The 27,794-nt window shown below is 41.5% G+C and overlaps 1 protein-coding gene across 3 annotated transcripts in view; it reads left to right on the forward strand.

Moving 5' to 3' along the window:
- rai2 (retinoic acid induced 2) overlaps positions 1-27,794 on the forward strand; it is a 123,877-nt gene that overhangs the window by 14,852 nt on the left and 81,231 nt on the right. The window contains exon 2 of one of the 3 annotated variants that reach the window (XR_013579112.1): positions 18,328-18,387. The exons of the other annotated variants lie outside the window; for them this stretch is intronic. The gene's annotated coding sequence lies outside the window, so the exon portion shown is untranslated. Of the gene's footprint in view, positions 1-18,327; positions 18,388-27,794 lie in introns of those variants that run through there. 3 annotated transcript variants of the gene reach the window in all.

A 27,794-nucleotide genomic window follows, 5' to 3' on the forward strand; every position in this document is an offset into this window, starting at 1 on the left:
TCTTGGGAGATAATATTTAGCCTCTTTATGGATTAAGGGACAAAAATACATTCCAGAATTTTAAACCTAACTCAACCATGTCATCAAAATAATATATTTAAGTAGACAATTACCATTTTTTATAGAAGTACAATTTGGATATTGAAAAAGATTAAAGCAGGGACTAACCTGACTTTAAAATGGGTACCTATGGTAAAGTGGAGACGCATCAACTTAAGCAACTTGTTGAATTATTTAGTATAATAATATCGAGTGCAGATTTTACATCCAAAAATCCATTGAGCAATGGAACCCTAGAAATACTCTGCAGACAGGGCTCTGGCAAACAAGTCCTCAACGGCAGAACAGGTGGAGGAAGATTCATCTTCTGGAATATCTCCATGGCGAATGAAGGCTGCAGCAACACGAAACCTCCAATTGTCTTGCTTTCCTTGCCACTGGATCAAGGTTTCATTTGGTAAAGACGTGTGAAAGTTGGCGTCCAATGGTTTCTTCATGCTAAAAGATGTCAGGCACAGGTATCTTTCTTTCTGAGCATATCTCCCAAGCCTTGTGGTGACAAGCAAAAGGCAGTGGGAGCACTACAAGAAAAATGTTGCAAACAACATCAACCTCTCTACATAGCATTCTTTGACTTGATAAAGGCCTTCGACTTTGTAAATCATGAAGTACTCTGGAAGATCCTGCTGAAGTATGGATGTCCTCCAAAATTCATTACCATCCTTCTTCTGTTTCATGGTGATATGCGAGTGGCGATCCTGAACAATGGATTTTACAGCCCCTTTTGAGGTTAAGACAGGAGTCAAACAAGGTTATGTCATCGCTCCAACTCTCTTTTGATCTTCCTTGCTGCCATGCTCCGATTGACTAGAGACAAGCTCCTTACTGGAGTGCAGCTTATTTATCGAATGAACAGGAAACTATTTAATCTCCGATAACTCCAATCAAAAACCAAGAACACCCCAACATCAGCCATTGAGCTCCAATACACTGATGAGTCTTCTGTAAGTGCTGTGTCGGAAACAGATCTCCAAAGAATCGTTGCCATGTTTACTGAGGCATAAGAGAAGATTTTATTGGGACTTACACTCAACATTCAGAAGACAAAAGTCCTCCACCGGCAAGCTCCGAATGCACATCCAGAAGGCCCATTGATTAGGATTCATGATGAGTGCCTGGAAAATGTGGAACACTTCCAGTACCTTGGAAGTTATCTTTCACAGAAGGTTGACATTGACGAAGAAATCCGGCATCGCCTGAAATCTGCTGGTGCAGCTCATGGTCACCTGAGCAAACGAGCATCTGAGGATGCGACATTGGAACCAAAACCAAGCTCATGGTCTACCGTGCAGTTGTGATCCCTACCTTACTCTACGCGGTTGAAAAATGGACAACGTACAAGAGGCACGTCAAGGCACTGGAGTCATACCATCAGTGCTGGTTGAATTTAGGCATTTGGAAAGTACCTTGGAAAATGCAGTCAAATCTGTTTATACCAATCTGACCTAAATAAATTCCTGTTACAAACACTATTATTGATTCACTGCTAATTCCAGTATATTCTGAATGCAGTCTATTAAATTGGAGTGTTAATTATGAATAATGTTTATCTTCTATTGCACAGAACATGATTTGACTATGCTGTTTGTGATTAAAGGAAACTTGAAGATGTGAAAGTTTCCAACATATGAAATGATCTGTTCACTGATCATTACATTCTTTACAGATGTCTAATGCAGTGCATAAAATGTTGCTGCTCCATATGGTGCTTGTAAAAGTTTAATGGCCCCAGTAACCAACTTAAAAAGTAATATAGTATAAAAAATTATCACAGTACAAAATAGGTGTTGCAATATGTTTAGGCAATGTGCCAGAAATGAAAGTATTTTCTTGGATTAAACTTACAGTCTCAGAGCAATTTTGTTGATGGCTTCAGTTTTTTTAATATTGGGATGTGGGCCGTGCCTGTTAAGCAGCATTTATTACCCATCCCTAGTTACTCCAAGGGAATTAGGAATCTCTAATGTGGGACTGGATTCACATGCAAGCCAGACTGAGTGCAGGTGGTTGGTTCTCTTCCCTGAGAAACATTAGCGAACGGTTGATTTTTTTTTTTAACAACAGCCTGGCAGCTTTCATAGCTATTGTTTTCTGATGCCAAATTACCAGATGTCTTGAATTCAATTTCACAACTTGCCTTGGTTGGCTTTGCACTCTCTCTCAATCTGAACTAGTTGCTAGTTCAGTACTATAACCACAACACTAACATGCTCCTTACCATAACTGACATTTTTGGCAACTGATATTGAAAGTTTAAAAAAAAAAGCAAAATGTTGTTATTCTGACATATACATTAAGCAGGGACTCTTCGTGAATTCCATTACAACACATTATTTTAAGATGTGTTTACTGCTGTGCCTAGGTGGTATCAGTGGTGTACATGCTCATTATGCAAGATATAATTGGCCTCATGGACCTCGCCAGCCGTCAGAAGGTGCCACTGAGGAAAAGTAATGTGCTTTCCTTTTGGATGCAGACCTGCCTACAGGGTGGCACATTCGGTGGAAAACCTGGAAGAAATGAGAGAAGCCAGAAGAAATTGGGCAGGAATGAATATGCGGATTGTGGTGTTTCAGCTTGAATTAAAAAGGATTACAGAAAAGAGAAATTGGAAGGTTTTGTTATCAGGGAAACTGATTATTGACACATGACGAGAGCTATGGTGTATTGTATACCTGGGTCAAATTTAGAATGATGTTTGCTATTGCGGCTCTGGTCTAACTGCATTGTATAATGTCAGAGGTGGAGATGGGCCGACTGGGAAGTCTCTGGAGGATTTTGCGTGCATGACAGAACTGTGTACACGCTTTGTTCTTTATATAATTCATGGTCCCTGTTCAGCTAATTACATATTAGCTAGCAGCAGGATGAGGAGTGGGGTTTGGATATGATGTGTGAATTTATATGAATAAATGTTTTCCTTTTTAAAATAAAAACTCAAGGTTCTATTAATTATAAGTTACAGAAATTTCCTGTGAACTTTTTTCATTTGAAGATCAGGTAGCATGTTATGATCTGAAATGCAGTGCCAGAAAGGGTTTTGGAAACAGATTCAGTGGTGAGTTTCAAAAGGGAAATAGATAGATCCTTGAAGGGGGAAACATTTGCTGGGCTACAGAGAAAAATCAGGAAAGTGGGATGAGTTAGATTGCTCCTTTAAAGAGTCAGCACTGCATGATAGGCTGAATGGCTTCCTTCGGTATTGTATAATTTTATAATTCTATGGGGACAAAATTTGACAACCCCCAAAATGGGTAGTAGGATTGCTTTTTTAATTCATTTGCAGGATGTGGGCTTCACTGGTTAGGCCAGCATTTATTGCCCACCCCTAATTGCCCTTGAGAAGGTGGTGGTGAGCTGCCTTTTTGAACCGCTGTAGTCCATGAGGTGTAGGTGTTAGGGAGGGAGTTCCAGGATTTTGACCCAGTGACAGTGAGGGAACAGCGATATATTTCCAAGTCAGGATGGTGAGTGGCTCGGAGGAGAACCTCCAGGTGGTGGTGTTACCATGTGTCTGCTGCCCTTGCTTTTCTAGATGGTAGTGGCCGTGGGTTTGGAAGGTGTTGTCGAAGGAGGCTTAGTGAGTTTCTGCAGTGCATCTTGTAGATGGTACACTCTGCTACTGTTCGTTGGTGGTGAAGGGAGTGAATGTTTGTGGATGTGCTGCCGATCAAGCGGGCTGCCTGGATGGTGTTGAGCTTCTTGAGTGCTGTTGGAGCTACACTCTCATCCAGGCAAGTGGAGAGTATTCCATCACACTCCTGACTTGTGCCTTGTAGGTGGCGGACAGGCTTTGGGGAGTCAGGAGGTGAGCTACTTGCCACAGGATTCCTAGGCCTCTGACCTGCTCTAGTAGCCACAGTATTTATATGGCTAGGATGAAAGCAAAACACTGCAGATGCTGGAAATCTGAAATAAAAACAAACAATACTGGAAAAACTCAGCATGTCTGGCAGCATCTGTGGAGAGAGAGAGAGTTAATGTTTCAAGCCCTTTTTAGCTCTGAAGAAGAGTCATACAGACTCAATGTTAACTCTGTTTCTCTCTGGCTAATTGCCACATAATTGACATGATTGCGGTGTTCAGCCAGCGCTAACTGCACCATGGCTGCACCCCTCAGCAGGGGGCCCAAAGTCATGAGAGGCCGACACCAGATAAAGCTATAAAAACAAAAAACTGTGGATGCTGGAAATCCAAAACAGAAACAGAAATACCTGGAAAAACTCAGCAGGTCTGGCAGCATCGGCAGAGAAGAGCACAGTTGACGTTTTGAGTCCTCATGACCCTTCAACAGAACCTGTTCTGCGCCGATGCTGCCAGACCTGCTGAGTTTTTCCAGGTATTTCTGTTTCTGTTTTTGTACCAGATAAAGCTAGCCTGCACTACTTAAAGTCAGCCTGCACCTCTTAAAGGGGAGGTTCATTTAACTAGAGCAGGTGCTGGAAGTTATTCTACAACTGATTCTGATCTGGGAAACACTCAGTAATAGTGCAGCAAGTGAGAGCACAGGCTCAAAGATTTTACAATGCTGGCAGGAGGCTGTCCACACAAACTCTCAGAAGGCTGTGCAACCAGATAGCTGTTGGTGCTCAATGCCTGGAGTCCAATCCCAAGGACCCAGATGTCGCAATGTCTCAAAGTTCAATGGTCTCATAGGAGTGGTCAATGTCAGTGAATGCATCTTCTTCAAATGTTGTACCCCACCAATTGCACCAGTATCCACAGACGCTGCTCAATGTAGCACAGCCATATCACTCATTTACCAACATTCACTATCAGCCACGGCTCATATCTCACACTCGTAGCTTCATCTCACCCTCACACACTTAGCATTGCGACAGGCCTCACACCCACATCTCACAGCTTGCACACACTGCCAGCTATTCAACCATGGCAGCTACATCACCCAGACACATTGCATCACACTCACTGACACACTTCCCTCTCTCTTACAGGACAATAACCGGAGACAGCAGGGGATAACATGCAGTGGACAGGTGAAGTTCCATGTTCTTACCAAGATGGAGGAGACAGTACTCACCATCACTGAAGTGGCCATGGCCAGTGGTAAGGGCTAATACAATAGATGATATCCTCACAAATATTCCTCCTTCTAACATCTCACTTTCCCCTCATTTCATGATCACTCATTTAGAAGCTCCATGTATTGTAAACGTGCACCACCTACTTACTGACTGGTGCCACCGGCTTTCAGCTAAGGATGTCTGAGTTGGAAGAAAAGCTGCAAACTACGTGTTGTTTATTGTTATAGATGGGGCTGGTACATACTCCCTGACTCTGCAGATGCGATATATTTTCAAAGCAAGATATAACATTTATTATATTTTTATTCTTTTTGATAGCGACTGTCATAATTCCAGAGAGCAATTAATACTGCTCCTGTTTGTCATGGAAGCTGGCTTTCACCTTGCGATTGGCTATCGTCTGAAAACTTTCTAGATGAAATTCACAGGATACTCCTCCGCTAGGTAGCGAATGGACTTGTGAAGCTGTGGCGATCAATTTGTTTCAGTGGTCGATGTAAATTCAGAGAATTTAAATACATGTCCAACTTGCACTGTTGACCACTGTACGGAAACACTTAATTCGAGATAGCACTACATGCTAGGAACTCAACAATGGATAGAATTGATAAATATAGTTCTGTACTTTGGATTTCACCTCAGGTGTTATTATCAACATTGTGAAGCAAGGAGCATTGTTTTAATATCTTATAGTCAGTATCTTGTACAACTAAAACAGTATTGCATTGCTTCTGTAAGCAATGATTAATAATGACATCGACAGCTGGTACCACAACTGAAACCTATCATAATAAGTATTCGGAGAAATATATTAGTCCAGATACTAGTCATAAATGGTCACACGACAGAGAAGTGATAGTTTGAGAATAGAAATGGTACATTACATCTCACCTTGATAGTGCAAGGCCTGTGAATATCATAGATCATTAGTGGGGAGATAGTGGCATTGTGGTAATATCACTGGGCTACTAAGCCAGAGGCCCATACTCTGGGGGCACTGGTTCAAATCCCATCATAGCAGCTGATGGAATTTGAGTTAATAAATCTGGAATATAAAGCTAATCTCAGTGATGGTGACCATGAAACCATTATCAAATGTTGTAAAAACCCATCTAGTTCACTAATGTCCTTTAGGGAAAGAAATCGTCTGTCCTTATCTGCTCTGGTCTACATGTGACTCCAGCCCCACAGCAATATGGTTGACTTTTACCTGCCCTTTGAAGTAGCTGAGCAAGCCACTTGGTTCAAGGGCAATTAGAGATGGGCAACAAATACTGCCAGTGATGGCCACATCCCAATAAAAGGGGACAAAAGATAAATAAATTCTGTTGCAGAGTTAGGCATTAGGTACCAACCCAAGGAACTAAATTTTAGTACATCACTATAATTAATTTGTAAGAAAAAGTCTTTTGTTTTGCGTGATGGCCATGTATTGAAGGGAAAATTAAATCCTCTATAAAAGTGTTTACTTAAGCACAATTTCCGGAGTATTTGATCACCATTCTGAAGTGCATAATGATGTACATTGGAGAGTCTTGGCTTGTTGGAATCCACTTCTTTGCTGCATACCATTGTTACTTCAATATGGAGAGTTTGTCAGTGAAATTAATTCTAGAGGGACTAAGTGGCATGCACAGTGGATCCATTCAGATAAATGGTATTTTTCTGTTGGTTGAGAAATGAGTTAAGACAGTCTCAAACAAAATCATGACCATCACATGCACAGCAAAAAAAATGTTCATATTTTGACAAGCTAGCATTCTAGCTCTGATAGCTAGTGTGAATAAAAGAATTCACACTGGTGCATTGGGTGCCTTCTGGGAATGGTGTAGAATAAAGATGCTTTATTCTGCAGCAGAACATGACATTCCTGATGTGAGAGGGAATGCTCTTTGCTGATGTTAGCTTTCCATTCTCAGACAGTGCAACATCATTAACCTGGTGAATGCAAAATTTAGCAGATGTGGTTGCTAATATTATTTGAAAGAACATAACAAATTGTAACAACAGCCTCCAACCCAGTACGTTGGACAACTGAACTAGACAGACCTTATACATTTGAAATTGCTATGAAATGAGGAGACATGCAGGAAGAGGACAAAATTCCACCACCTATTTGGAGTAAAATGCAGTGTTATGAGCTCATATCTCTATAGGACAATAACACAGGGCTCAAAAATGCTCGGCAACGGATCCTGCTTCTGAGTAAATATTGGAAATAACCTGAATATGATTTGAGAGCCTGGTTACCTGTGAAATTTCTGCATGTTATTAGAGACTGCAGAGAGTTCTTTAAATTGTCTTTTTAAAATCACAAACATACTTTTATTTTCATGTGTGCCATTGTAAGATTGTGAAAGTATTGATACTGTAAATCTTTTTACTTAGTGTTAAAATATGTGGATCCAAGACTGTTTACAGCATTTCTGAATTAATAGTTGATTGCATTAAGTTTTACTGTACAGAAATATCCTTGAGTACAAAGCACTTGTGTTCTTGTTAAAGAATAAGTAAGTTTTGTGAGGGCTGTGCCATTTTGTCTTTATTGGAATATTTTGCACATTTCGAAATATTTCCCTTTCTGATTCAGTAATTTTCAGAGATGCGGGGCTGAATTTTCCCCATCCTTTGGTCATGGATTGGGAGATGGGAAGGCTGCCAGTATGGAGTCTGATGTCTTCCTGTAGCCATAGTGTATTGCCAGTGGCGGGAACCTCTGCCACATGGATGCCCACTGAGTGGCCAATAGAGGCAATTAATTGCCTGATTTAGAACTGCCTCCTGCCCTTAACAGAGGGGCTGCTGCCACGTGGGGAGACCACCAGGTAAACCCTGGAAGCCACCTAGCGGGTTCCAGGAGGCACCCTCCTAGATGAGCACTCCATGGCCCTCAGGAGGATGTCCAGCATTAATCCCTGTTCAGTGTTCCAACAATGGAATAGGCCCACACACAGACACACCTGCATGCCTGCCCTGGCCACCAAACACCTCATCTGTCCTCAAGGGCACCTCGGCAGTGAGAGAGTGCCCTCTCCTTCGTGCTGTAGGTGCCGCAGTGCCACTACAGGCTCTGGTGGAGCTGAGGCATAAGATCATAAGAAATCAGAACATGAGTAGCCAATTCAGCTTTTTGAGCCCGCTTTGCCTTTTAATAAGATCATAGTCTCAGCTCTGTTTCCTGCCTTCCACCATAACCATTGATCCCATGTAAATCAAAAATCTCTCTAACTCAGCCTTCATATTCAATGACTCTGCCTCCACTGCTCTCTGGGCTATAGAATTCCCAAGATTAACAACCCTCAGAAGAAATTCCTCCTTATCTCTGTATTAAATGGGAGATAGCTTATTCTCAAACTGTGCACCCTGGCTCTAGATTCCCCCACGAAGGGACACATCCACTCAGCCTGTCAAGCCCCCTTCAGAATCTTATGTGTTTCAATAAGATCGCCCCTCATTCTTCTAAACTTCAATGTATAGAGCCAACCTGCTCAACCTTTCCTTATAAGACAACCCTTTCATCCCAGGAATCATCTTAATGAACCTTCTCTGAAAGGCCTCCAATGCATTATATCCCTCCTTAAATTAGGAGACCAAAACTTAGGGCATTGGTGAGACCACACCTTGTACAGCTGTAGCAAGATTTCCCTACTTTTATACTCCATCTCCCTTGCAATAAAGGCCAACATTCTATTTGCCCTCCTAATTATTTGCTGTACCTGCATGCTAACTTTTGTGTCTCGTGCGAGAACACCGAAGTCTCTGTACCGCACAATTCTGTGGCTTCACTCTATTTAAATTATATATTTTTTTTCAAATCTCGCTACTATAGTGGACAGCCTCATATTTTCCCATTTTATACCCGTCTGCCAATTTTTCCCCCACTTACCTAACCTATCTAAATCTCTTTGCAGGCTCTTTATATCCTCCTCACAACTTACTTCGCTATCCATCTTTTGTATAATCAGCAAATTTGACTACAATACACTCTGTCCCTTCATCCAAGTCACTAACGTAGATTGTAAATAGTTGGCGATCCAGCATTGATCCCTGTGACAGGTACAGTTTGCCAACCTGAAAATGACCTATATAGCCAGACTCTGTTTCCTGTCAGTAAGTCAATCCTCTATCCATGATAATATATTACCTGTACACCAGGATCTCCTACCTTGTGTGTAACCTTTTATATGACATCTTATCAGTCTTTTGGAAATCCAAATTACATAACATCTACTGGTCTCCCTTTCTCCATCCTGCCTGTTATATCTTCAAAGATGATAAATTTGTCAAAACACGATTTCCCTTTCATAAACCATGTTGACTATGCTTAATTATATTATGATTTTCTAAATGACCTGCTACTGCTTCTTTAATAATAGATTCCAGCATTTTCCCAAAGTCAGATGTTAGGCCAACTCCTGCTTTCTGTCTCTCTCGTTCCTGAATATGGGCGTTACGCTTGAGGCTTTCCAATCCACTGGGACCTTTCCAGAATCTAGGGAATTTTGGAAAATTACAACTAATACATCCACTGTCTCTGTAGCCACTCCCTTTAGGATCCTAGAATGCAGGCCGTCAGGTCCTTGGGATTTGTCAGCCTAGAGTCCCATTAGTTTACCTGGTACTTTTTGTCTAGTGATTGTGATTGCTTTAAGTTCCTCCTTTTACCTTTTTGATTTTTGATGATTCTTGGGATGCTTTTCATGTCTTCCACCATGAAGACAGATACTAGATATTTGTTCAAAGTCTTTGCCATTTCCTTGGTTCCCATTATTAATTTCCCAGTCTCATCTTCTAAGTGACCAATGTTTACTTTAGTTACACTCTTTTAATAAACTTGCAGAAGCTTTTACTGTCTTTTTTAATTTCTTACTAGCTTCCTCTCATTCTATTTTATCCTTCATTTTTTTTAGTCACCCTTTACTGATTTCTAAAGTTTTCCCAATCTTCTGGGTCACCACCAACCTTTCCAGCATTGTATGACTTTTCTTTCAATTTGATACCATCCTTTACTTCCTTAGTTATCTACAGATGGTTCATCCTCCTTTGTAGAGTCTTTCTTAAATGTATGCCGCTGTTTATCTACCGATTTTATCTTTTAACTAATTTCTCCAGTATATTTAAGCAATTCTGTCTTCATATCTATCTAATTACCTTCACTTAAACTTAAGATACATGTTTCTTATCCTCAAACTGAATGTGAAATTGTGATCACTCTTCCCTAGAGGATCCTTTACTATAGCATTGTTAATTAATTTTGTCTCATTACACATTAGCAGATCTAAAATAACTTAGTCCCTGGTTGTTTCCACAACATATTGTTCCAGGAAACTGCCCTGAATACACTCTATGAATTCATTCTTCAGGCTACCTTCGGCAATTTGATTCATCCAATCTATATGAAGCTTAAAATCTCCCATGATTATTGCAGTACCTTTCTTGCAAGCCCCTATTATTTCTTGATTATACTCTGTCTCATTATGTAGCTACTATTAGGGAGCGTATAAACTACTCCTACCAGTGATCCCTAGCTATTTCTTATCTTCACTCAAACTGAATCTACCTCTTGATCTTCCGAGCCAAGATTATTTCTCACCACTGTACTCATCGCATCCTTTATTAACAGAGCTACCCTATGTCCTTTCCTTTCTCCTATCCTTGTGAAATGTCAAATTCCCTTGAATACTCAGTTTCCAGCCTTGGTCACCTTACTATCATATCTTTGTAATGGCTATGTTATCATATATCTATCTTGTTATGAACGCTGTTTGCATTCGGATAAAGAACCTTTGATTCTGTCTTTTTAACCACCTCTTTCAACTACTATCCTATTTGATGGTGCACTCTTATGTTTGTACACTGTCCCTCCCTGTAATGCTCTGGTTATCACTTCCTATGTCACTACCCTGCAATATTGCCTTATTCTTTCTGGTTAACTTTCTAAGTTTCCCCTCACTTGAAGGCTCCCATTCACCATTTAATTTAAAGCCCTTCCTACAGTGCTAGTTATTTGACCAGTAAACTGGTCTCAGCGTGGTTCAAGTGAAGCCCCTCCCAACGGTACAGCTTCCTTTTTCGCCAGCACTGGTCACTATGCCTTTGGTACCCACATGAACCACAACAACTGGATCCTTCCCCTTCCATTCCAGGTTCATCTCCAGTCCCGAGGAGGTGTCGTTATCCCTAACACCGGGCAGGCAACACATCCCTTGGGGCTCATGCTCTCAGCTGTAGAGAATAGTATCTATCCCCCAAGCTATACTGTGCCTACTATTACTATATTCCTTTTCACTCATCCAACTTTAGTGGCCTGTTTGCTTATCCTCCCTGCAGTCCCTGGTCTCATCCATGCAGAGTATTGTAGCTGTTAGATAAGTGCATGGGCTGGGGCTCCTCCACAGCTACATTCTGGATCCCCATAACTGCCTCACTTGTAGTCACATTCTCCTGTCCCTGACCACAAACCAAATGTGAAGTACATACCCGAGGGAGTGTGACTGCCTCCTGGGACAAAGCGTCCAGGTAACTTCCCCCCTCCCTGATGCATCACTGTGTCCGATGCTTATGCTCCAGCTCGTTAACTCTGAGCCGAAGTTCCTTGAGCTGCAGGTATTTACTGCAGGTGTGGCTGCTGTGGATCATGCTAGTGTATCACCTGCCCTGCCCCCTCTTTTGTATTGTCTTTAAGCTTAGAGTTTTAAGTCTAGTAATATTATTGAATGATTATTTGTAGTTGTATTACGGAGTTTAACTAGTAGTTATAAATTTACTACAGTACTTAGATTGCCCCAGTCCTAGTTTAAACAACTGCCCTAATTTCGAGAAAAAAATATGAAAACTCAGCTACCTGCTCACCTAATTAATGCCTTGAGACCTCAGGTCTCGCTGCCTCTCGTTTTCTCACTCTCAGATCACTCCTTGTCTTGTAAAAGACCAGAGCAGCACCTCCTTCCCTCACTGCGCCGAATTCCCTCACCCACCAAGTTTCTCAATTATGTACTTTGTAAAATCTGTACTGTGCCAAGTTGCACTCTGTGCTCCTTACTCTGATTGGACCAGCAGCTCTGGGAGTAGCGGGTTACTGTCCTCAGTTGGATGGCGACCCTGACGGCAATCTGATAATTGGCCATCAGCCGTAAAATGCTACCTCAGAATCCTGCCGCCTGTTGGAGTGGGTGGGCTCCAGCAGGACTTGATTCTCTTCAGGAAAATTCAGCCCATGGGATTTTATTAGCATTGAGTTTCAAAAGAAAAACTTTTCCTGAAGAATTTGTATTGACCAGCTCCATGCTGCTTTCTGCCATAGCAGAGAGGAACACAATATATTTGCTAATAATAATTTTACAGTGCACTGTTTTGGATAGTCTCAGAAGAGGACAAGGTGTTTATACAAGTATGTTCCATTGTTACCTAACTATAGGCAGAAGATATTGTTGCTGGAGTTATCATACAAGTGCTTCTACCTGTACCATATTCATCTCTCTCTACTATTTTAATAGAGGCGCTAGATAAACTGCTTAACACCTAAGCTGCCAGAGGAGGAATTTTATGTTGTAAAATAGGCTTGTCTAACCTTTTCACATGGGAGGCCACGTTTCAAACTTCTTCTCACTCAAGGCGCCGACGAGCAAATTTCAGAAAGATAAAGTTTGGCACAACATTAAACATGAATTTCAAAAAAATGAGGCATGAAAAGAATCACCTTGCTGAGCTCAAAGCAATGATGTTTCCCCTGACGTGCGAAATGTCCTGATGAGTTCAAGACAAAAAGTTTCAACAGAAAAATCTCATTTTTTCAGCAATACTCAAAGCAATGAATTGATAAAATGTTGGTAATAAACAGAGGTGAATATTGGAGTATGATAGGGCGAGTGTGTCTGTTTCCAGCTTACTCCCAATCTTAGTGCTCGCTCACTCACTCTCACCCACTGTGAGATTGGATGAGAGTGCATGTTGGTGTGCGGGAGTGAGGGGAATGAGAACCCTGAGACTGAGAGTGAGCCGGACTTACACTCACTCACTCAATCTCTCCCCTCCCCCATACGCACGCACTCACTCACTCACTCTCTCCCCTCCCCCTCATGCACTCACTCACTCCCCTCCCCCTCACACTCACTCTTTCTCTTTCTCCCCCTCACACTCTCACTCTTTCTCTTTCTCCCCCTCACATCGGGTGTGTTCAGTGGTGTGAGTGGACAATATGGCGCGATCGATTTCACAATGGTGTGAAACAAGTCGGCCACCAATGGCGGGCTGCGTGTCTCGCCATTGGACGTCGGGAATCTCGTTGTGATATCTGCATCTCGTTGTTCAGCCAGCTCACCGGAATCGTGTCTCCCCGCACCCTGCCCTTGCTGGATTGTACGTCCATGACGGTGAGAGCGCACGCCGACGTGTTTCACAACAGCAAATGAAAAGCGTGCACTTGGCAGGCTGCACTTTGAGGGAAGTCGCAGGTGAGAGCACAGCACTGATGTGCAGCTCTCGCCAAGGTTGCCTGTTGGACTTCAAGCTTGAGGTGCATTGGGGGCGGTGGGGGTATTAAGGTCTGCTTTGCGAATGAGGTGATTTGTGGCAGGGGCAAGGGCAGCCCTGCCGTTGAGGTGACTTGCGGAGGTGGAGGGAGGTGGGGCAAGGGCTGCCTTGCAGTTGAATATCGCACACAAGCATTCGGGATGAGGGGGCTAGGGTGGGCGAGGGAAGCGGCCACACATTAGGGACACCTTATATAAAGTGACCATTCCTCTGCAGCTGAGACAGTTCAGGCGCAGCCACATTGATGCAATCGGAGTCGGGCTTCTAGCTTATCTGCCCACTCAAGCAACGCAGAGGCATGAAAGTGCCACCAAGTGCTCCAAAGCTTTTCACCCCACCCCGGCACAGGCTGCAAAGTGTTTTAGTGGACTACAGAACAGTTCAACAACTGCACATGTACAGAGACCTTGCTAAATCTGGCCATGGAGCAGTCATTGGTGAAGGCGCTCGCAGCCCCTTGTGATGTCAGCATCCCGGTTTGGACCAGTCTCCCCCACGGTTCAAGTGCAGCCTTGCAATGCAGGTTAGGAGAATGCCTGTGTCTGAGCTGACAGCACAGCATGAAGTCCAGTGAGCAAAGTTGAAGCCAATTGTCGGGTGGAGTGGGGCGGAGGTGGGTGGGGTTTCGGGCAGCCATGCAGCGCACTAATCTCTAGCCATCCAATGGTGGCCAGCACTCTCTGGGAAGCATTAAGGGGCCTTCAGACGTAACCAGGCTAGGTTTTTAGTACACCCAAGCTAACCTACATGTCTCTCTTTCATCCTGCAGAAGCAGAACATCAGAAGCATGGAGCCTGGTGAATTAACTGTATGCCTAATGGCCTACAGAGAGTGAAGGCGATGGAGGAGAGAGTGACTGAGGTGCCTGGCTGCGCAGAGGGAGGAGCAGCACCCTCTGGAAAAAGGGGGGGCTGGGTCTCCTGCACATGCTGCTGAAGAGCCACAGCGAGCCATCGCTGGTCGGTGCCTAGCAACACGCAGGATCTATAGATGACATCTTTCATTCCTCCAGAAGACCGAGAATCAGTGTCGCCGAAGACTGGGCATGTCCAGGGAACTGGTCGCTAACATCTGCCAGCTACTGCAGGATTTGGAGCCACGCAGACATGGAGGGCATCTACTGCTAGTGGCCGCAAGAGTGACCGTGGTGCTCAGTTTCTATGCCAGTGGCTCCTTTCAGGGCTCCACAGGTGACCTCTGTGGGATGTCACAAGCCTCCACCCACAAATGCATCCATGAGGCCACAGATACCACCTTCATGAGGGCACCTAACTCTTTGCATTTTGCCCTGGACCAGGACGGCCAGGATGTAAGAGCGATTGGATTCGCCCAGATCTCGGGTTTCCCACAGGTGTAGGGTGCGATGGACTGCACTCATGTGGCACTCAGATCTCCATCGCAACACACAGTGAACTACATCAACCACAAGGGGTTCCATTTGCTGAATGTGCAGCTGGTGTGCAACCACCAGAAACGCACCCTGCTGGTGTGTGCACTGTTTCCAGGGAGTGTGCCTGATTCCTACATCCTCGGTCAGTCACAGATCCCTCAAGTCTTCCAGGGCCCACAGAGGCTGCAGAGATGGCTCCTTGGGGATAAGAGCTACCTGCAGAGGCCGTGGCTGATGACACGTGCGGCAGCCTCAGACTGCAGCAGAGCGACGCTATAATGAGCCTCATACTGCAACTCGCAACTTGGTGGAGCAGACCATCGGGATGCTGAAAATGAGGTTCTGGTACCTGGACTGGTCTGGCAGAGCCCTGCAATACAGTCCACAGAGGGTGTCAAGCATTGTCGTCACCCGCTGTGCTCTTTACAACCTGGCGCTGCAACGGGGGGATGAGCTGGCTGAGGAGGAAATGCAGGAGCTGGAGGTCTCCTCCGATGAGGAGGATGCCGATGGGAATGAGGGTGACCAGGGCTTCGAAGACACTAGCTAGGCGAGGCAGGCGCAATTGGGAGGCCCTCATCGCTGCTAGATTTGTAGAGGATGATGACATGCAGTGAAGAGACAGAGATCCTCACATTGCATCTGTGAACGTTTGACTCCTGTCTGGCTTATGGCAGCTCACATATCCTCTGTGATAATGCTCCTGTCATGGAGACGCAGTGGAGGCCCTAATAGTCACTCGATTGCAGGAGGATGGTGATGACATAGGACACTCCATAGATCTTCACATAGCCTCTGAGAATGCCTGACTCCTGTCTGGCTGAGGGCAGCTCGCTTGCGCTCCATGATCAGGGTCATATCATGGAGATGCAGACGTGAAACTTTAAAAGCACCTGATCCTTTGTCTGCCTTCAGCACCTGAGCCGTTAAGGAGCTGGTGCACAGCATCACTGGTCACAGATGCTGGTGTGACAGGGGCCAGCCCCATTTTTAAAAGTGCTGAGAGCACACGGAGAGAATGACGGAAAGCTGTGACGCCTGCCCACTACATTCTGGCAGCAATGACAAACACCGGCAAGGTGCAGGCATCAGTAATATGTCCAGGGAACGTGAGGCTGGACCATAACTTTGGTCAGAAGGTTGCACAAAGCACAGGGAAGAGGCCCTGGACTGAGACAGCTGCCTTTATCTTGTGCAGAAAGGCTTCACATCTGAGTGACACAAACACACTGCTTCTCTCTTACTCTCTCACTCATTCTCGTAAGCCTATCAGCAGCAAGTGCAGGGAGGAAGCAGCTTGTAATTGGCTGAGCCACTTTACAATATTTTTCAAATGTAAGTCAGTTGGATGTCCACCAAGTTTGGTGAGCCAAGACCAGAGGCCTCAGGGGCTGCAATGCGGCCCATGGGCTGAGTTGGACAAGCCTGCTACACAGTAAGATCAGTGAAAGTGGCTTCTATTCTTGTGTGGCTGAATTTATCAATGGAAAAGAACATTTGGGTTAGTTTAACACAGGAGTTTACCGAACATTTAACTTATGTTTATAAAATCTGAGAAAATTTTTGACTTTCTTTGTGTCTTGAAATGTATTTGTCTTAAATTACATGAAAATTACATCGAGGTCATATTAATGATCCTAAAATGCAGCGATTCATAATTAGCTTTTGGAATACTAATCACTGTGTAAATCAGGCGCTCATAACCAACAGCTTCAGCTCTGACAATGCAGCGTCGAGAAGATATAATAATGTCTATAATGCTATTGGAAATTATTTTAAAATAGAGTTCTAGTGGTGTGTGTGTGTGTGTCTTAATTGGATTAAAGCCAGCTGGTCTAGAGGCTTTGATGTATAGATGAGAAATAGATTTGAAATGGTAAGTAGGTAAACATAGGAAGGTTACAAGGTCAAGTGACAAGGGGGTAATTTGCATTTTTAAATATACCATTCAAAAGAATGGGTGAAATATTACACCTAGCCAGAAGAAGCTAATGTGTTTACTTTTCCAAAGCTTCCTAATAAAATTGGTGTTATGAAAGGGTTTTATTGTTAGAAGTGGCAAAGTTCAAAAAAGCTGGTGATACAATAAGAATTTGCATTCAAAGTGGAAAATATGTATAAAGGAAGAGAAGGCTGTTGGTAAAAGAAGATCTAAAGCCTCCAGCCTGTAAGCCTCAAGCCGCTGTCTGTCCCAGAGCTGAAAGAAACTCATTTTGAATTTGACTGTCCAGAGTGTGCTTTGCCAGGTCTCTGTTTAAATCTGTGTTTTACTGTTGCCTTAACGGAGGTGTAACTGAGAGTCCGTTTAATTAGGGGATTTTTTTTTAGAAGTTATTATCATAGTAATTTGTAGATCTATGTATGTGCTTATAATATTTTAATAGATATTTAATTTAGTTTTATTAAAACTTCTTGAGACTCGGTTTTATTATAACTGAATTCAAAGCCTGCATCTCAAAACGCAAAAATTGGTTATGACAGTTGTTTCAAGTGTCCCTCTGGGATTTGAACAACTCAGCATTCACCATTGGTTGTGTCATAATAACTGGGGCTCATCCGGGATATATTTGAATTTCTTTTGATTTTTTTTTTGGAGTTGCTGAATCTTAAGGCTATGAGTACAAGAAGCACTTTGAATTCAGGAGTTGGTGTGAGGTATCTTTGAAATGGTGAGAATGAAAAAACGGCTGTATCCATAGCTAAATGTTTTTTGGAAGCAGAAGATATAACTCTGGGTTACAGAAAGTATCCAAGAGTGAGTTAACAGAGTTAGCGGATAAATTACAATCGGGGTTACGTGCGGGATCTAGGAAAGCAGATATAATTGAAGGTATTGCACAGCATTTGAAGTTAGAAGTGATTCCTGACACAAAGACTTGAGTCAAAGCTGGAGGTCGTGAGACTTCAGTTAGAAATGAAGGAAGCTTGAATTTGAACAAGCAAAAGAAATGAAAAAACTTGAGCCAGAGGCAACAGAAAAGGAAAGGGCAGAAAGAGAAAACAAAAGGGCATTTCAAGGGGAGCAAGTGGAAAGGCAGGAGAAAGAAAGGAAGCTGCAACTGGAATTCCAGGCAAACGAGAAGGACAAAGAAAGAGGCAAGGGAAAGAGAGAAGAAAAGAGAAAGGACATACCTGCTTAAAAGGCTGGAAGTTTAAAAAAAGAGACCTCAGATTCTGAGGAAAATTCTGATAATGAAAAAATGTCTAACCTAAAACACAGTGGAGAGGATGTTTAAACTTGTACAAGCTCTTCCAAAGTTTGAGGGAAAAGATGTTGAAGCATCCTTTATTTCATTTGAGAAGATAGCTAAACAGATGAAACGGCCACAGGAAAAGTGAACATTGTTGTTACAATCCAGGTTGGTGGGTAGAGCACATGTGGTATATGCGTCACTGTCAGAAGAAATATTGATGAATTATGACATGGTAAAAAAGGCTATTTTGAGTGCATATGAGTTGGTTCCTGAGGCATACAGGCGGAAATTTAGGAATATAAGAAAACAGCCTCGGCACACTTATATTGAGTTTGAAAGAGTAAAACAAAGTAATTTGGACCGGTGGATGCGGGCATTAAAAATAGAGACAACATATGCAGCTCTTAGAAAATTAATTCTTTTGGTGGTTTCCAACAGTAATACAAGCAGGAGAGATAGCTGATGATTATGAGTTAGTTCATGGAACTAAACCTTTTGTTTTTGTCACCCTTTCAAATTTGAAAAGAATAGAAAGTGGGAAGCTGAAAGGAAGGTGGATATTCAGAGAAGCAAAGGAGTAGCTGGAAATTGCTAGGACGTTTTTTTCTCAGAATAAGAAGGAAGGTGCTGAGGGTAGAAGTGACATTTGAAAATTGAGGCGTTTCCATTGTAATAAAGTTGGGCACAAATTCAGTGTTTGCTGGAAATTCCAGGGAAAATCTGTTGGAATTATAGGGTGCAGAAAAGTACTGGAAGAAAGAGTTCTGAGGTTCAGGCACAGGAAAATACAGTTTGTGTACAGGTAAAACAGGAAGAATCAGTGATAGGTAAAGAAGTTGGAATGTCTTCACAATTTATCCAAGAGAATTCTGAAGAGCAGGTTGCAGAAATATTTAGAGATTTTATATACGAAGGGAAGGTCTTTCCATGTGTGCAGGGTGGAGTAGGTAAAGATGTTAAAATTTGAAGAGACACAGGGGCTAGTCGATACTTAATGTTGTGGGATAGTGATATTTGTTGTTCAGAGGAAGTATTGCTGGAACAAGTGATAATAAGTGAGATTCATGGAGACGCTAAACTATTGCTTTGTGAAAGGTAAATTTAAAGAGTAAGTGGAAAACTTGTGAAGGGACTGTTGGAGTGGTGGAAAAATTGCCAATTGCAGGGATTCAATTTGTTCTGGGTAATGATATAACTGGATCACAGGTGTGAGTGATGTCTTTGGAAGTTGAGCAGCCTGTAGAAGTGTTTTCAACAGGGATGTTGCAAAAGGAGCATCCTGGATTGCTTACAGATTTGAGTGATAACGAGATCACAGGCACATAAGTTGAAACAAGAAAAAACAAGAAGGACAGGCAGTTCAAAGGCAGGAAGGAGGTATTGAAATCCAATTAGCAGGCACTGTGTTTGATAACAACATTGTTCTGGAAGATACAGCAGAGAAAAAGGCAGTTGAGGTGTTTAGCTCAAGATAGTGAAGTTCCAGAAAAAAAAAGATTTGCAATTAAAACAGTTATATCAGACAGCTTACTCAGGAACAGAGGCAAAATGTATTCCAGAATGTTATTACCTTAAGAGTATATTTTAAAGAGAAAGTGGAGGCTGGATCATGTCTTAGCAAATGAAAACTGGAGGGAGGTACATCAGATTGTTATCCCAGTTGGGTATAGAAATGAGATTCTGAGGATTGCTCATGAAATTTCAATGAGGGGACATTTAGGAATTAGGAAAACACCAGGTGAAAATACAGAAATATTTTTATTGGCCTGGTTTGCATAGGGATGTAGTCAAATTCTGTAGAACATGTCACACATGTCAGGTGAAAGGGAAACCGCAAGCAGTGATTAAGCCGACACCTTTAATCCCAATTCCAGCATTTGAAGATCCTTTTACTAGGGTCATGATTGATTGCATTGGACCTCTCCCTAAGACTAAAATTGGAAATCTGTATTTACTGACAATAATGGATGCGTCCACCAGATTTTCTGAGGCAATACCTCATTGCAGCCAAGAAGATTGTGGAAGAGTTAACTTAATTTTTTTTACAAGATATGGTTTACCTAAGGAAATGCTATCAGATCAGGTTTCAAATTTAATGTCACAGCTGTTTAAGGAAGTAATGAACAATTTGGGCTTTTGAACTAGTTTATGGTCATGAGGTAAGGGGACCACTAAAATTGATTCATGAGAAATAGGTGGGTCAAAATTCAGAAACTACTCTCCTGAATTGCATATCAAACTTCAGAGAGATTATACAGAGCATGTAAGTTGGCTAGGGAACGTTTAAATATATCACAGCAAGTGATGAAAGTGAAAGCAGCCAGGAAGGCTGCAGCTCAGAATCTTGTTGTGGGGGAGAGATAGAGTGCTAGTCCTGTTACCAGTACTGGGTGACTTATTAAAGGCAAGGTTTAGTGGGCCTTCCAGGATTGAAAAGAAATTGAGTGAAGTAAATTATTTAATAAATACTCCAGATAGAAGCAGAGCGTGTGTCATGTAAATATGCTTAAAAGGTACTTTGACAGGGAAGAGGACCAAAAGGAGGTGTTAGTGGTGGTAGATAATGAGAAGGAGGTAGAAATGCAGGATACTGAAATTGATTTTCCTTTAATCAAGTTGGATAATGAGGGGGTGCTTGAAAACTTAAATGTAATATTGAGTTACCTTCCAGACAAGCGTCAAAGTGATTTGGAAAAACTATTACAGTCACACAGTTATTTGTGGACATAAGTTGGGGGGGACAGATTTAGCTATACATGATGTCTCTGTAGAAGTTTCATCTTTGATAAGGCAACATCCTTATGGGTTAAATCCAGCAAAGTTATCACAAGTACAGAAAGAAATTGTCTTAATGCTTCAAAATAATATTGTTGAGTCCAGTTGCAGTAACTGGAGTTTGCCTATTGTACTGGTACTGAAACTGGATGGAAGACGAAGATTTTGTGTAGACTATTGAAAGGTGAATGCGGTGACAAAAGTGGATCCATATCCTATACCATGGTTGGAGGATTCTGTCGAGAAAGTGGGACAATCAAAATTTATCACAAAGATTGACTTGCTAAAAGGATACTAGCAAGTACTGTTATCGGAGAAAGAAAAGGAGATGTTGGCCTTTGTGACCCCGAATGGACTATGTCAGTTTAAAGTTATGCCATTTGGTATGAAGAGTGCAGCTGCGATATTTCAAAGATTGATAAACAAAGTAATTGCAGTCTAGGCAATTGTGCTGTTTATATTGATGACTTGATAGTTTTCAGTCCTATGTGGGAGGAGCATTTACAACATCTGGAAGAATTATTTACTCAATTACAAGAAGCTAATTTGGTGATGAACTTGGCTAAAAGTGAATTTGCAAAAGTGCAAGTTATGTATTTAGGCCATACCATCGGATATGGTATGGTGGCTCCGAGAGATGTGAAAGTCAAATCTATTGTGGATTTGCCAGTGCCTACAACAAAATGAGAAGTTTTGAGACTTCTGGGCATGTGTGGGTTTTACTGGAAATTTGTACCAAATTTTAGTGTGGTTGTTCCACTGACTGCAACTTCTTGTTCTTTAATAGTTCAATGGACACACGAGTGTTAGAAGGCATTTGACAGTTTGAAAAATGTATTAACTATGGCACCAGTTTTTGGGCAGCACCCAATTATGTCAATCATTTTAAGTTGGCTGTTGATACAAGTGATATAGGCATTGGGGCTGTACTATTACAAGATGATGACACTGGAATTGAAAAACTGATAGGGTATTTTTCACAGAAGTTGAATGCACAACAAAGATATTCAATGATTGAAAAGGAGATGTTGTGTTTGGTGTTAGCATTGCAGCATGTTGAAATCTATGTGGAAAATGATTGTTTATACAGACCACAATCCTTTTAATGTTGCTGGACACATTTCGAGACAGAAGTGCAAGGCTATTCAGATGGAGTCTATTACTGCAACTATTCAGTCTACAGATTATACATGTTGTTGGTAGAGAAAATCTGTTTGCAGATGCATTGTCAAGAGTTTGAAGCTTAAAGGGAAAATTGGACACTTAAACCCTGGACACTGAATTTGAATGATTTCTGTTGATACGAGGAATTAGTTATGTTAATGCGTGCAGCTGGTAATGTAATAGAGTAAGTATATAGGTAAGTATAGGAGGTAGTGTAAGGTGGGTTGATAAAAACGAAGCTGTCTCTTGGAATTATGACGGTTCATTCCTTGATAAGGAGGGGGATGTCAAGAAGATATAATAATGCCTATAATGTTATTGAAAATTATTTTAAAGTAGAGTTCTAGTGGTGTCTGTGTCTATGTGCGTGTGTCTTAATTGGATTAAATCCAGCTGGTCTAGAGGCTTTGATGTATAGAAGAGAAGTAGCTTTGAAATGGGAAGTAGGTAAACATAGGGAAGTTACAAGGTGAAGTGAAAAGTGAGCAATTAGTATTTTAAAATAAACCATTCAAAAGAATGGGTGAAACATTGCACCTAGCCAGAAGAAGCCAAACAATGTGTTTACTTTCTCTAAAACTTATTAATAAAATTGGTGTTATAAAAGGGTTTTATTGTTCGAAGAGGTAAAGTTCAAAAAATCTAGTGGTACAATGAGAATTTGCATTCAAAGAGGAAAATATGTATAAAGGAAGAGAAGGCTGTTGGTAAAAGAAGAGGGATTCTAAGATCTAAAGCCTCCAGCCTGTAAGCCTCAGGCTGCTGTCTACAAGGATCCAGAGCTGAAAGAAACTCATTTTGAATGCAACTGTCCAGAGTGTGCTTTGCCAGGTGCCTGTTTAATTCTGTGTCTTACAGTTGCCTTAATGGAATTGTAACTGACAGCCAGATTAATTAGGGGATTTTTTAAGAAGTTATTATTGTAGTAATTTGTAGACCTATGTATGTGCTTACATTCTTTTAATTAATATTTAATTTAGTTTTATAAAAACCTCTTGAGACTCCAGTGGTGTTATTATAACTGAATTCAAAGCCTGCATCTTGAAACATACAAATTGCAAAAATTGGATATGATAGTTGTTTCAAGTGTCCCTCTGGGATTTGAACAACTCAGCATTTACCACCGGCTGTGTCATAGCAGAAAAGTGAAATTGAATGGATTGTAAAAGTGGCAAGTAAATTGCTAGAATAATCTCAACTTTGCATTTAAAGCACAATAGCTAGTTCAAAATTTTAACAGTTGCTGCAGATTTTCAAAAAGGTGTCCTTAATGGTGTAACACTGCTCAATATATACTTTCAAGTAGCATATATACTTTTTGATTGCATGGGTTTAATTTTGAAGTTGATGCAGGTAATTGCGTGAAGCATTACCAACGTAATCAGCTTTCTGCTTAAATAATGTGAGTTCAGAGAAGAGAACTAACAATATCAAAGTATTTTTAACAAGGCTAGACATGTGTATACGTGTTCCACATGTGCTTTCTGACTGCCTTTTCTATTATCGCATGTTTGCTGTTAAGATGTTTTGTTTCTCACTTTTGTGCTTCATCTCATTCTGCTTGGTCTCTGCTTGTCGATCCACTTCTCCAGATTTCATAATACCTGCTGCTCTAGAAATGACTTCATAGAGCAGTTCTACTCATACTTTGTGTCACTGCAAAGCAACTTCGACATCTGAACGGTGCAACATGTGCTTCAATATTAATGTTAAATAAACATTCAGACAATCCACTGGACTGCCTTTAAAGCTATAATGGTAATAAAGAGGCCCTTCACTAACATTAGGATTCTACCAAGCAGCACCCTGTGCCTTTATTTAACCATATGTGTGTAGATTCTGCTTAATCAGGCAGTGCAGCTTTAGTGGAGCCAGCCCACATTGCGCTCAGTATTGTGTTGGTGCAAAACAAGCAGGTGCAATACAGCTGGTTCACAATGTCTTTAGTTTCAAAGATCACTTAAAAGGAAAAGAAAAGAAAGAGATATGGTAACATGGGATTAAGATCACTGCTCGTGAAGTACATTGCAGATGTGAGCTACAGCTCAATAGAACTCAATTGGAAAATAGCAGTGGGCTTAGAGTGAGCTGCACTATTGGAAACCCTTTAAAAACAAAGATGAATATTCACTACCTTATTACAATCATTATCCTCCAGGGTAAAGGACATCCCCTTGGGGCTGAAGAGGAACTTGGAGTATGAGGGGAAGGATTCAGTTGTCATGGTCCACGTGGGTACCAACAACATTGGTAGGACTAAGAAAGAGGTTTTGTTGAGGGTGTATGATGGGGGCTAAATTTTAAAGTAGAATGCCAAAGGTAATAATCTCTGGATTATTATCTGAGCCACAAACAAATTTGCATAGGGTAAATAAGATCAGAGTTGAATATGTGGCTCAAAGATTGGTGTGGGAGAAATGGGTTTCAATTCAATGGACACTGGCACCAGTACTAGGGAAAGAGAGAGCTGTACCATTGGGATGTCCTTTACCTGAACTGTGCTGGGACCATGTCATGGTGAGCCGTATAACTAGAGCTGTAAAGACAACTTTAAACTAAATAAAGGGTGGGAGGGTTCAAGTGAGGGGAGATTTGTAAAGTTAAAGAGAAAGAACAAGGCAATATTGTTACCCAGTAATAATAACCAGAGTGTGACAGGAAGGAGCAGAACATACAGACAAAAGAGTGGACCAACAAATAATGTCATAGTTGAGAAAAATGGTAAAAAGACAGAATTACAGGCTTTTTATCGGAACACAGGCAGCATTTAGATCTGGTAATATGTAATGAGACAGGATTAATTAATGACCTCATAATAAAGAATACTCCAGGTAAATGATCATAACATTATAGAATTTCACATTCAGTTTGAGGGTGAGAAATGTGGTTCTAATACTAGTGTCATGAAATTACAAGAGTGTAAAAATAGAGTTGGCTAAAGTGGATTGGGAAGGTAGGTTAAAAGGTAAGACATTGGAGAAGCAGTGGCTGGCATTTAAGGGGATATTACATAACTTTCAAAAAAGGTATATTCCATTTTGAAAGAGAGACTGTACAAGAAAAATGCACCATCACTAATGGGGCTAAATGCTGACAAGTCACCTGGACCTGATAGCCTGCATGCTAGCAAATTAAAAGATGTGGCTGCAGAGATAGTGGATGCATTGGTTGTAATTTTTGAAAATTCCCTAGATTTTTGTAAAGGTTTCAGCAGATTGGAAAACCACAAATGTAACAGTGCTCTACTCAGGATCAGAGGTAGGCAGAAAGCAGGAAACTATAGGCCAGTTAGCCTAACATCTGTCATTGGGAAAATGTGAGAATTTGTTATTAAGGAAGTAGTAATAGGATATTTTGAAAATCTTAATATAATAAAGGAAGAGCCAATGGGGTTTTGTGAAAGACAAAATTTATTAGTTATTTGAGTATGTAGCAGGCAGGGTGGATAAAAGGTTACCAGTAGGTGTATTTGGCTTTCCAAAAGGAATTGGATAAGGTGCCGCATAAAAGGCACACAATAAGAGCTCATGGTGTTGGGGGTGATCAGTTCACATGCGTAGAGGATTGGCTAACTAACTGGAAATGAGGATAAATGGGTCTTTCAGGTTGGCAAACTGTAGCTAGTGGAGTTGCACAGGGATCAGTGCTGGAACCTCAAATACTTACAATCTATATTAATGACTGGGATGAATGGATCGACTATTCTAGATAAATTTGCTGATACAAAGATTGCAAGGTGATAATCAGACGTGATTATCCTTTCCAAATCCATGTTGGCTCTCACAAATCAGCTCAAATTTGTCTAAATGCTGTCCTTAATTATAGATTCAATTCACTTCCCCACAACAGATGTTAGACTAACAAACCTGTAATTTCCTGGTTTCTCTCACCTCTTTTAATTTTCTAATCTAGAGGGGCAATGACTGAATCAAAGGAGCTTTGAAAAATTATGGCTAAAGCATCTGCAAATTCCTCACCCACTTCCTTTGAAAGCCTAGTCTAGAACCATTAGGTCCTGGCAATTTATCAGTCTTTACTGTCATTATTTTCTCTAATAGTGTCTTCTTCCTAATGTTAACCTTAATGTGTTCCAGTCATTGATTCATTATTAATTTCCCTGGAATATTATTATATATTATCCACTTCCTCTACTGTGACACAGAGTCAACAAGGCTTCCGTTTCTTTATTTTTACTTATAGTATTACCTATATCTGCTTTTGAAGAGCCTATGTTACCCTTAACTGTTCTTTTTCTTCTAGTATAATTAAGAAAGCCTTTTGTGTTAAACTTGATATACCTTGCAAGTTTATTTTCATATTCCTTTCTGCAGCTCTTACTGTTATTTTGCCTTCCTTTGGAGCTCTGTCTTCACTGAGGAAGATACAAGAAATCTCCCAGAATTAGACATCCAAGGGGCTAGGGAGAATAAGGAATTGAAGGAAATTAGTACGAAGGCGGTGTTGGAGAAATTAATGGGACTTAAGGTTGGTAAGTCCCCGGGATCTGCTATTCTACATCCCACAGTGTTGAAAGAGGTAGCTATGGAGACAGTGGATTCATTGGTGATCATCATCCAAAATTCTATAGATCCTGGAACAGTTCCAGATTGGAAGAAAGCAAATGTCACCCCACTATTTAAGAAGGGAGCGAGAGAGAAACAGGGATCTACAGACCTGTTAGGCTTACATCAGTAGTAGGGAAAAAGCTATAATCTATTATAAAGGATGTGATAAATGGTCACTTGGATAATAATGATCTGATTGGGCATAGTCAACATGGATTTATGAATGGGAAATCATGTTTGATGAACCTGTTGGAGTTTTTTTGGGGATATTACTAAAGGAGAGCTGGTGGATGTAGTTTACTGGATTTTCAGGAGGCTTTTTGTAAAGCCCCCGCAGGAGATTGGTTAGCAAGTTGAAGCACATGGGATAGCAGGTAATATACTGGCATGGATTAAGGATTGGGTAACAGCCAGAAAACAGAGTAGGAATAAACGGGTCATTGTTGTGTTAGCAGGCTGTGACTAGTGGGGTACTGCAAGGATCAGTATTTGGGCCCCAGGTGTTTACAATATATATCAATGATTTGGATGTGGGGACAAAATGTAATATTTCCAGATTCACAGATGACACAAAGCTGGGTGGGGATGTTTGTTGTGAGGAAGGTGCAAAGCAGCTTCAATGGTATTTGGTCAGAGTTGGTGAGTGGACAACAACATGGCAGATGGAATAGATTGTGGAAAAATGTGAGGTTATTCACTATGGTAGAAGGAATGGCTATGCAGAGTATTCCTGAAATGGTAAGAGATTAGAAAGTGTAGGTGTACAAAAGGACCTGGGTGGCCTCGTCAATAATTCACTGAAAACTAACATGCAGGTGCAGCAGGCAATTAGGAAGGCTAATGTTATGTTGGCCTTTATTGCAAGAGGGTTTGAGTATAGGAGTAGCAAAGTCTTGTTTCAATTGTATAGAACCTTGGTGCGACCACACCTGGGGCAGGATTTTCAGCTTGGCGTGTGGGTGCGCACCTGTTACGCATGAGCATGAAATAGCGCGCCCTGATGCCGGGCAAGTGTCCCGATGTCATCGCGCACTTGCGCGATATTTCGATCGGTGAGCGCACACGGGAG

This window comes from Cetorhinus maximus, chromosome 16, assembly GCF_964194155.1.
Source record: "Cetorhinus maximus chromosome 16, sCetMax3.hap1.1, whole genome shotgun sequence".
Taxonomy (NCBI): domain Eukaryota; kingdom Metazoa; phylum Chordata; class Chondrichthyes; order Lamniformes; family Cetorhinidae; genus Cetorhinus; species Cetorhinus maximus.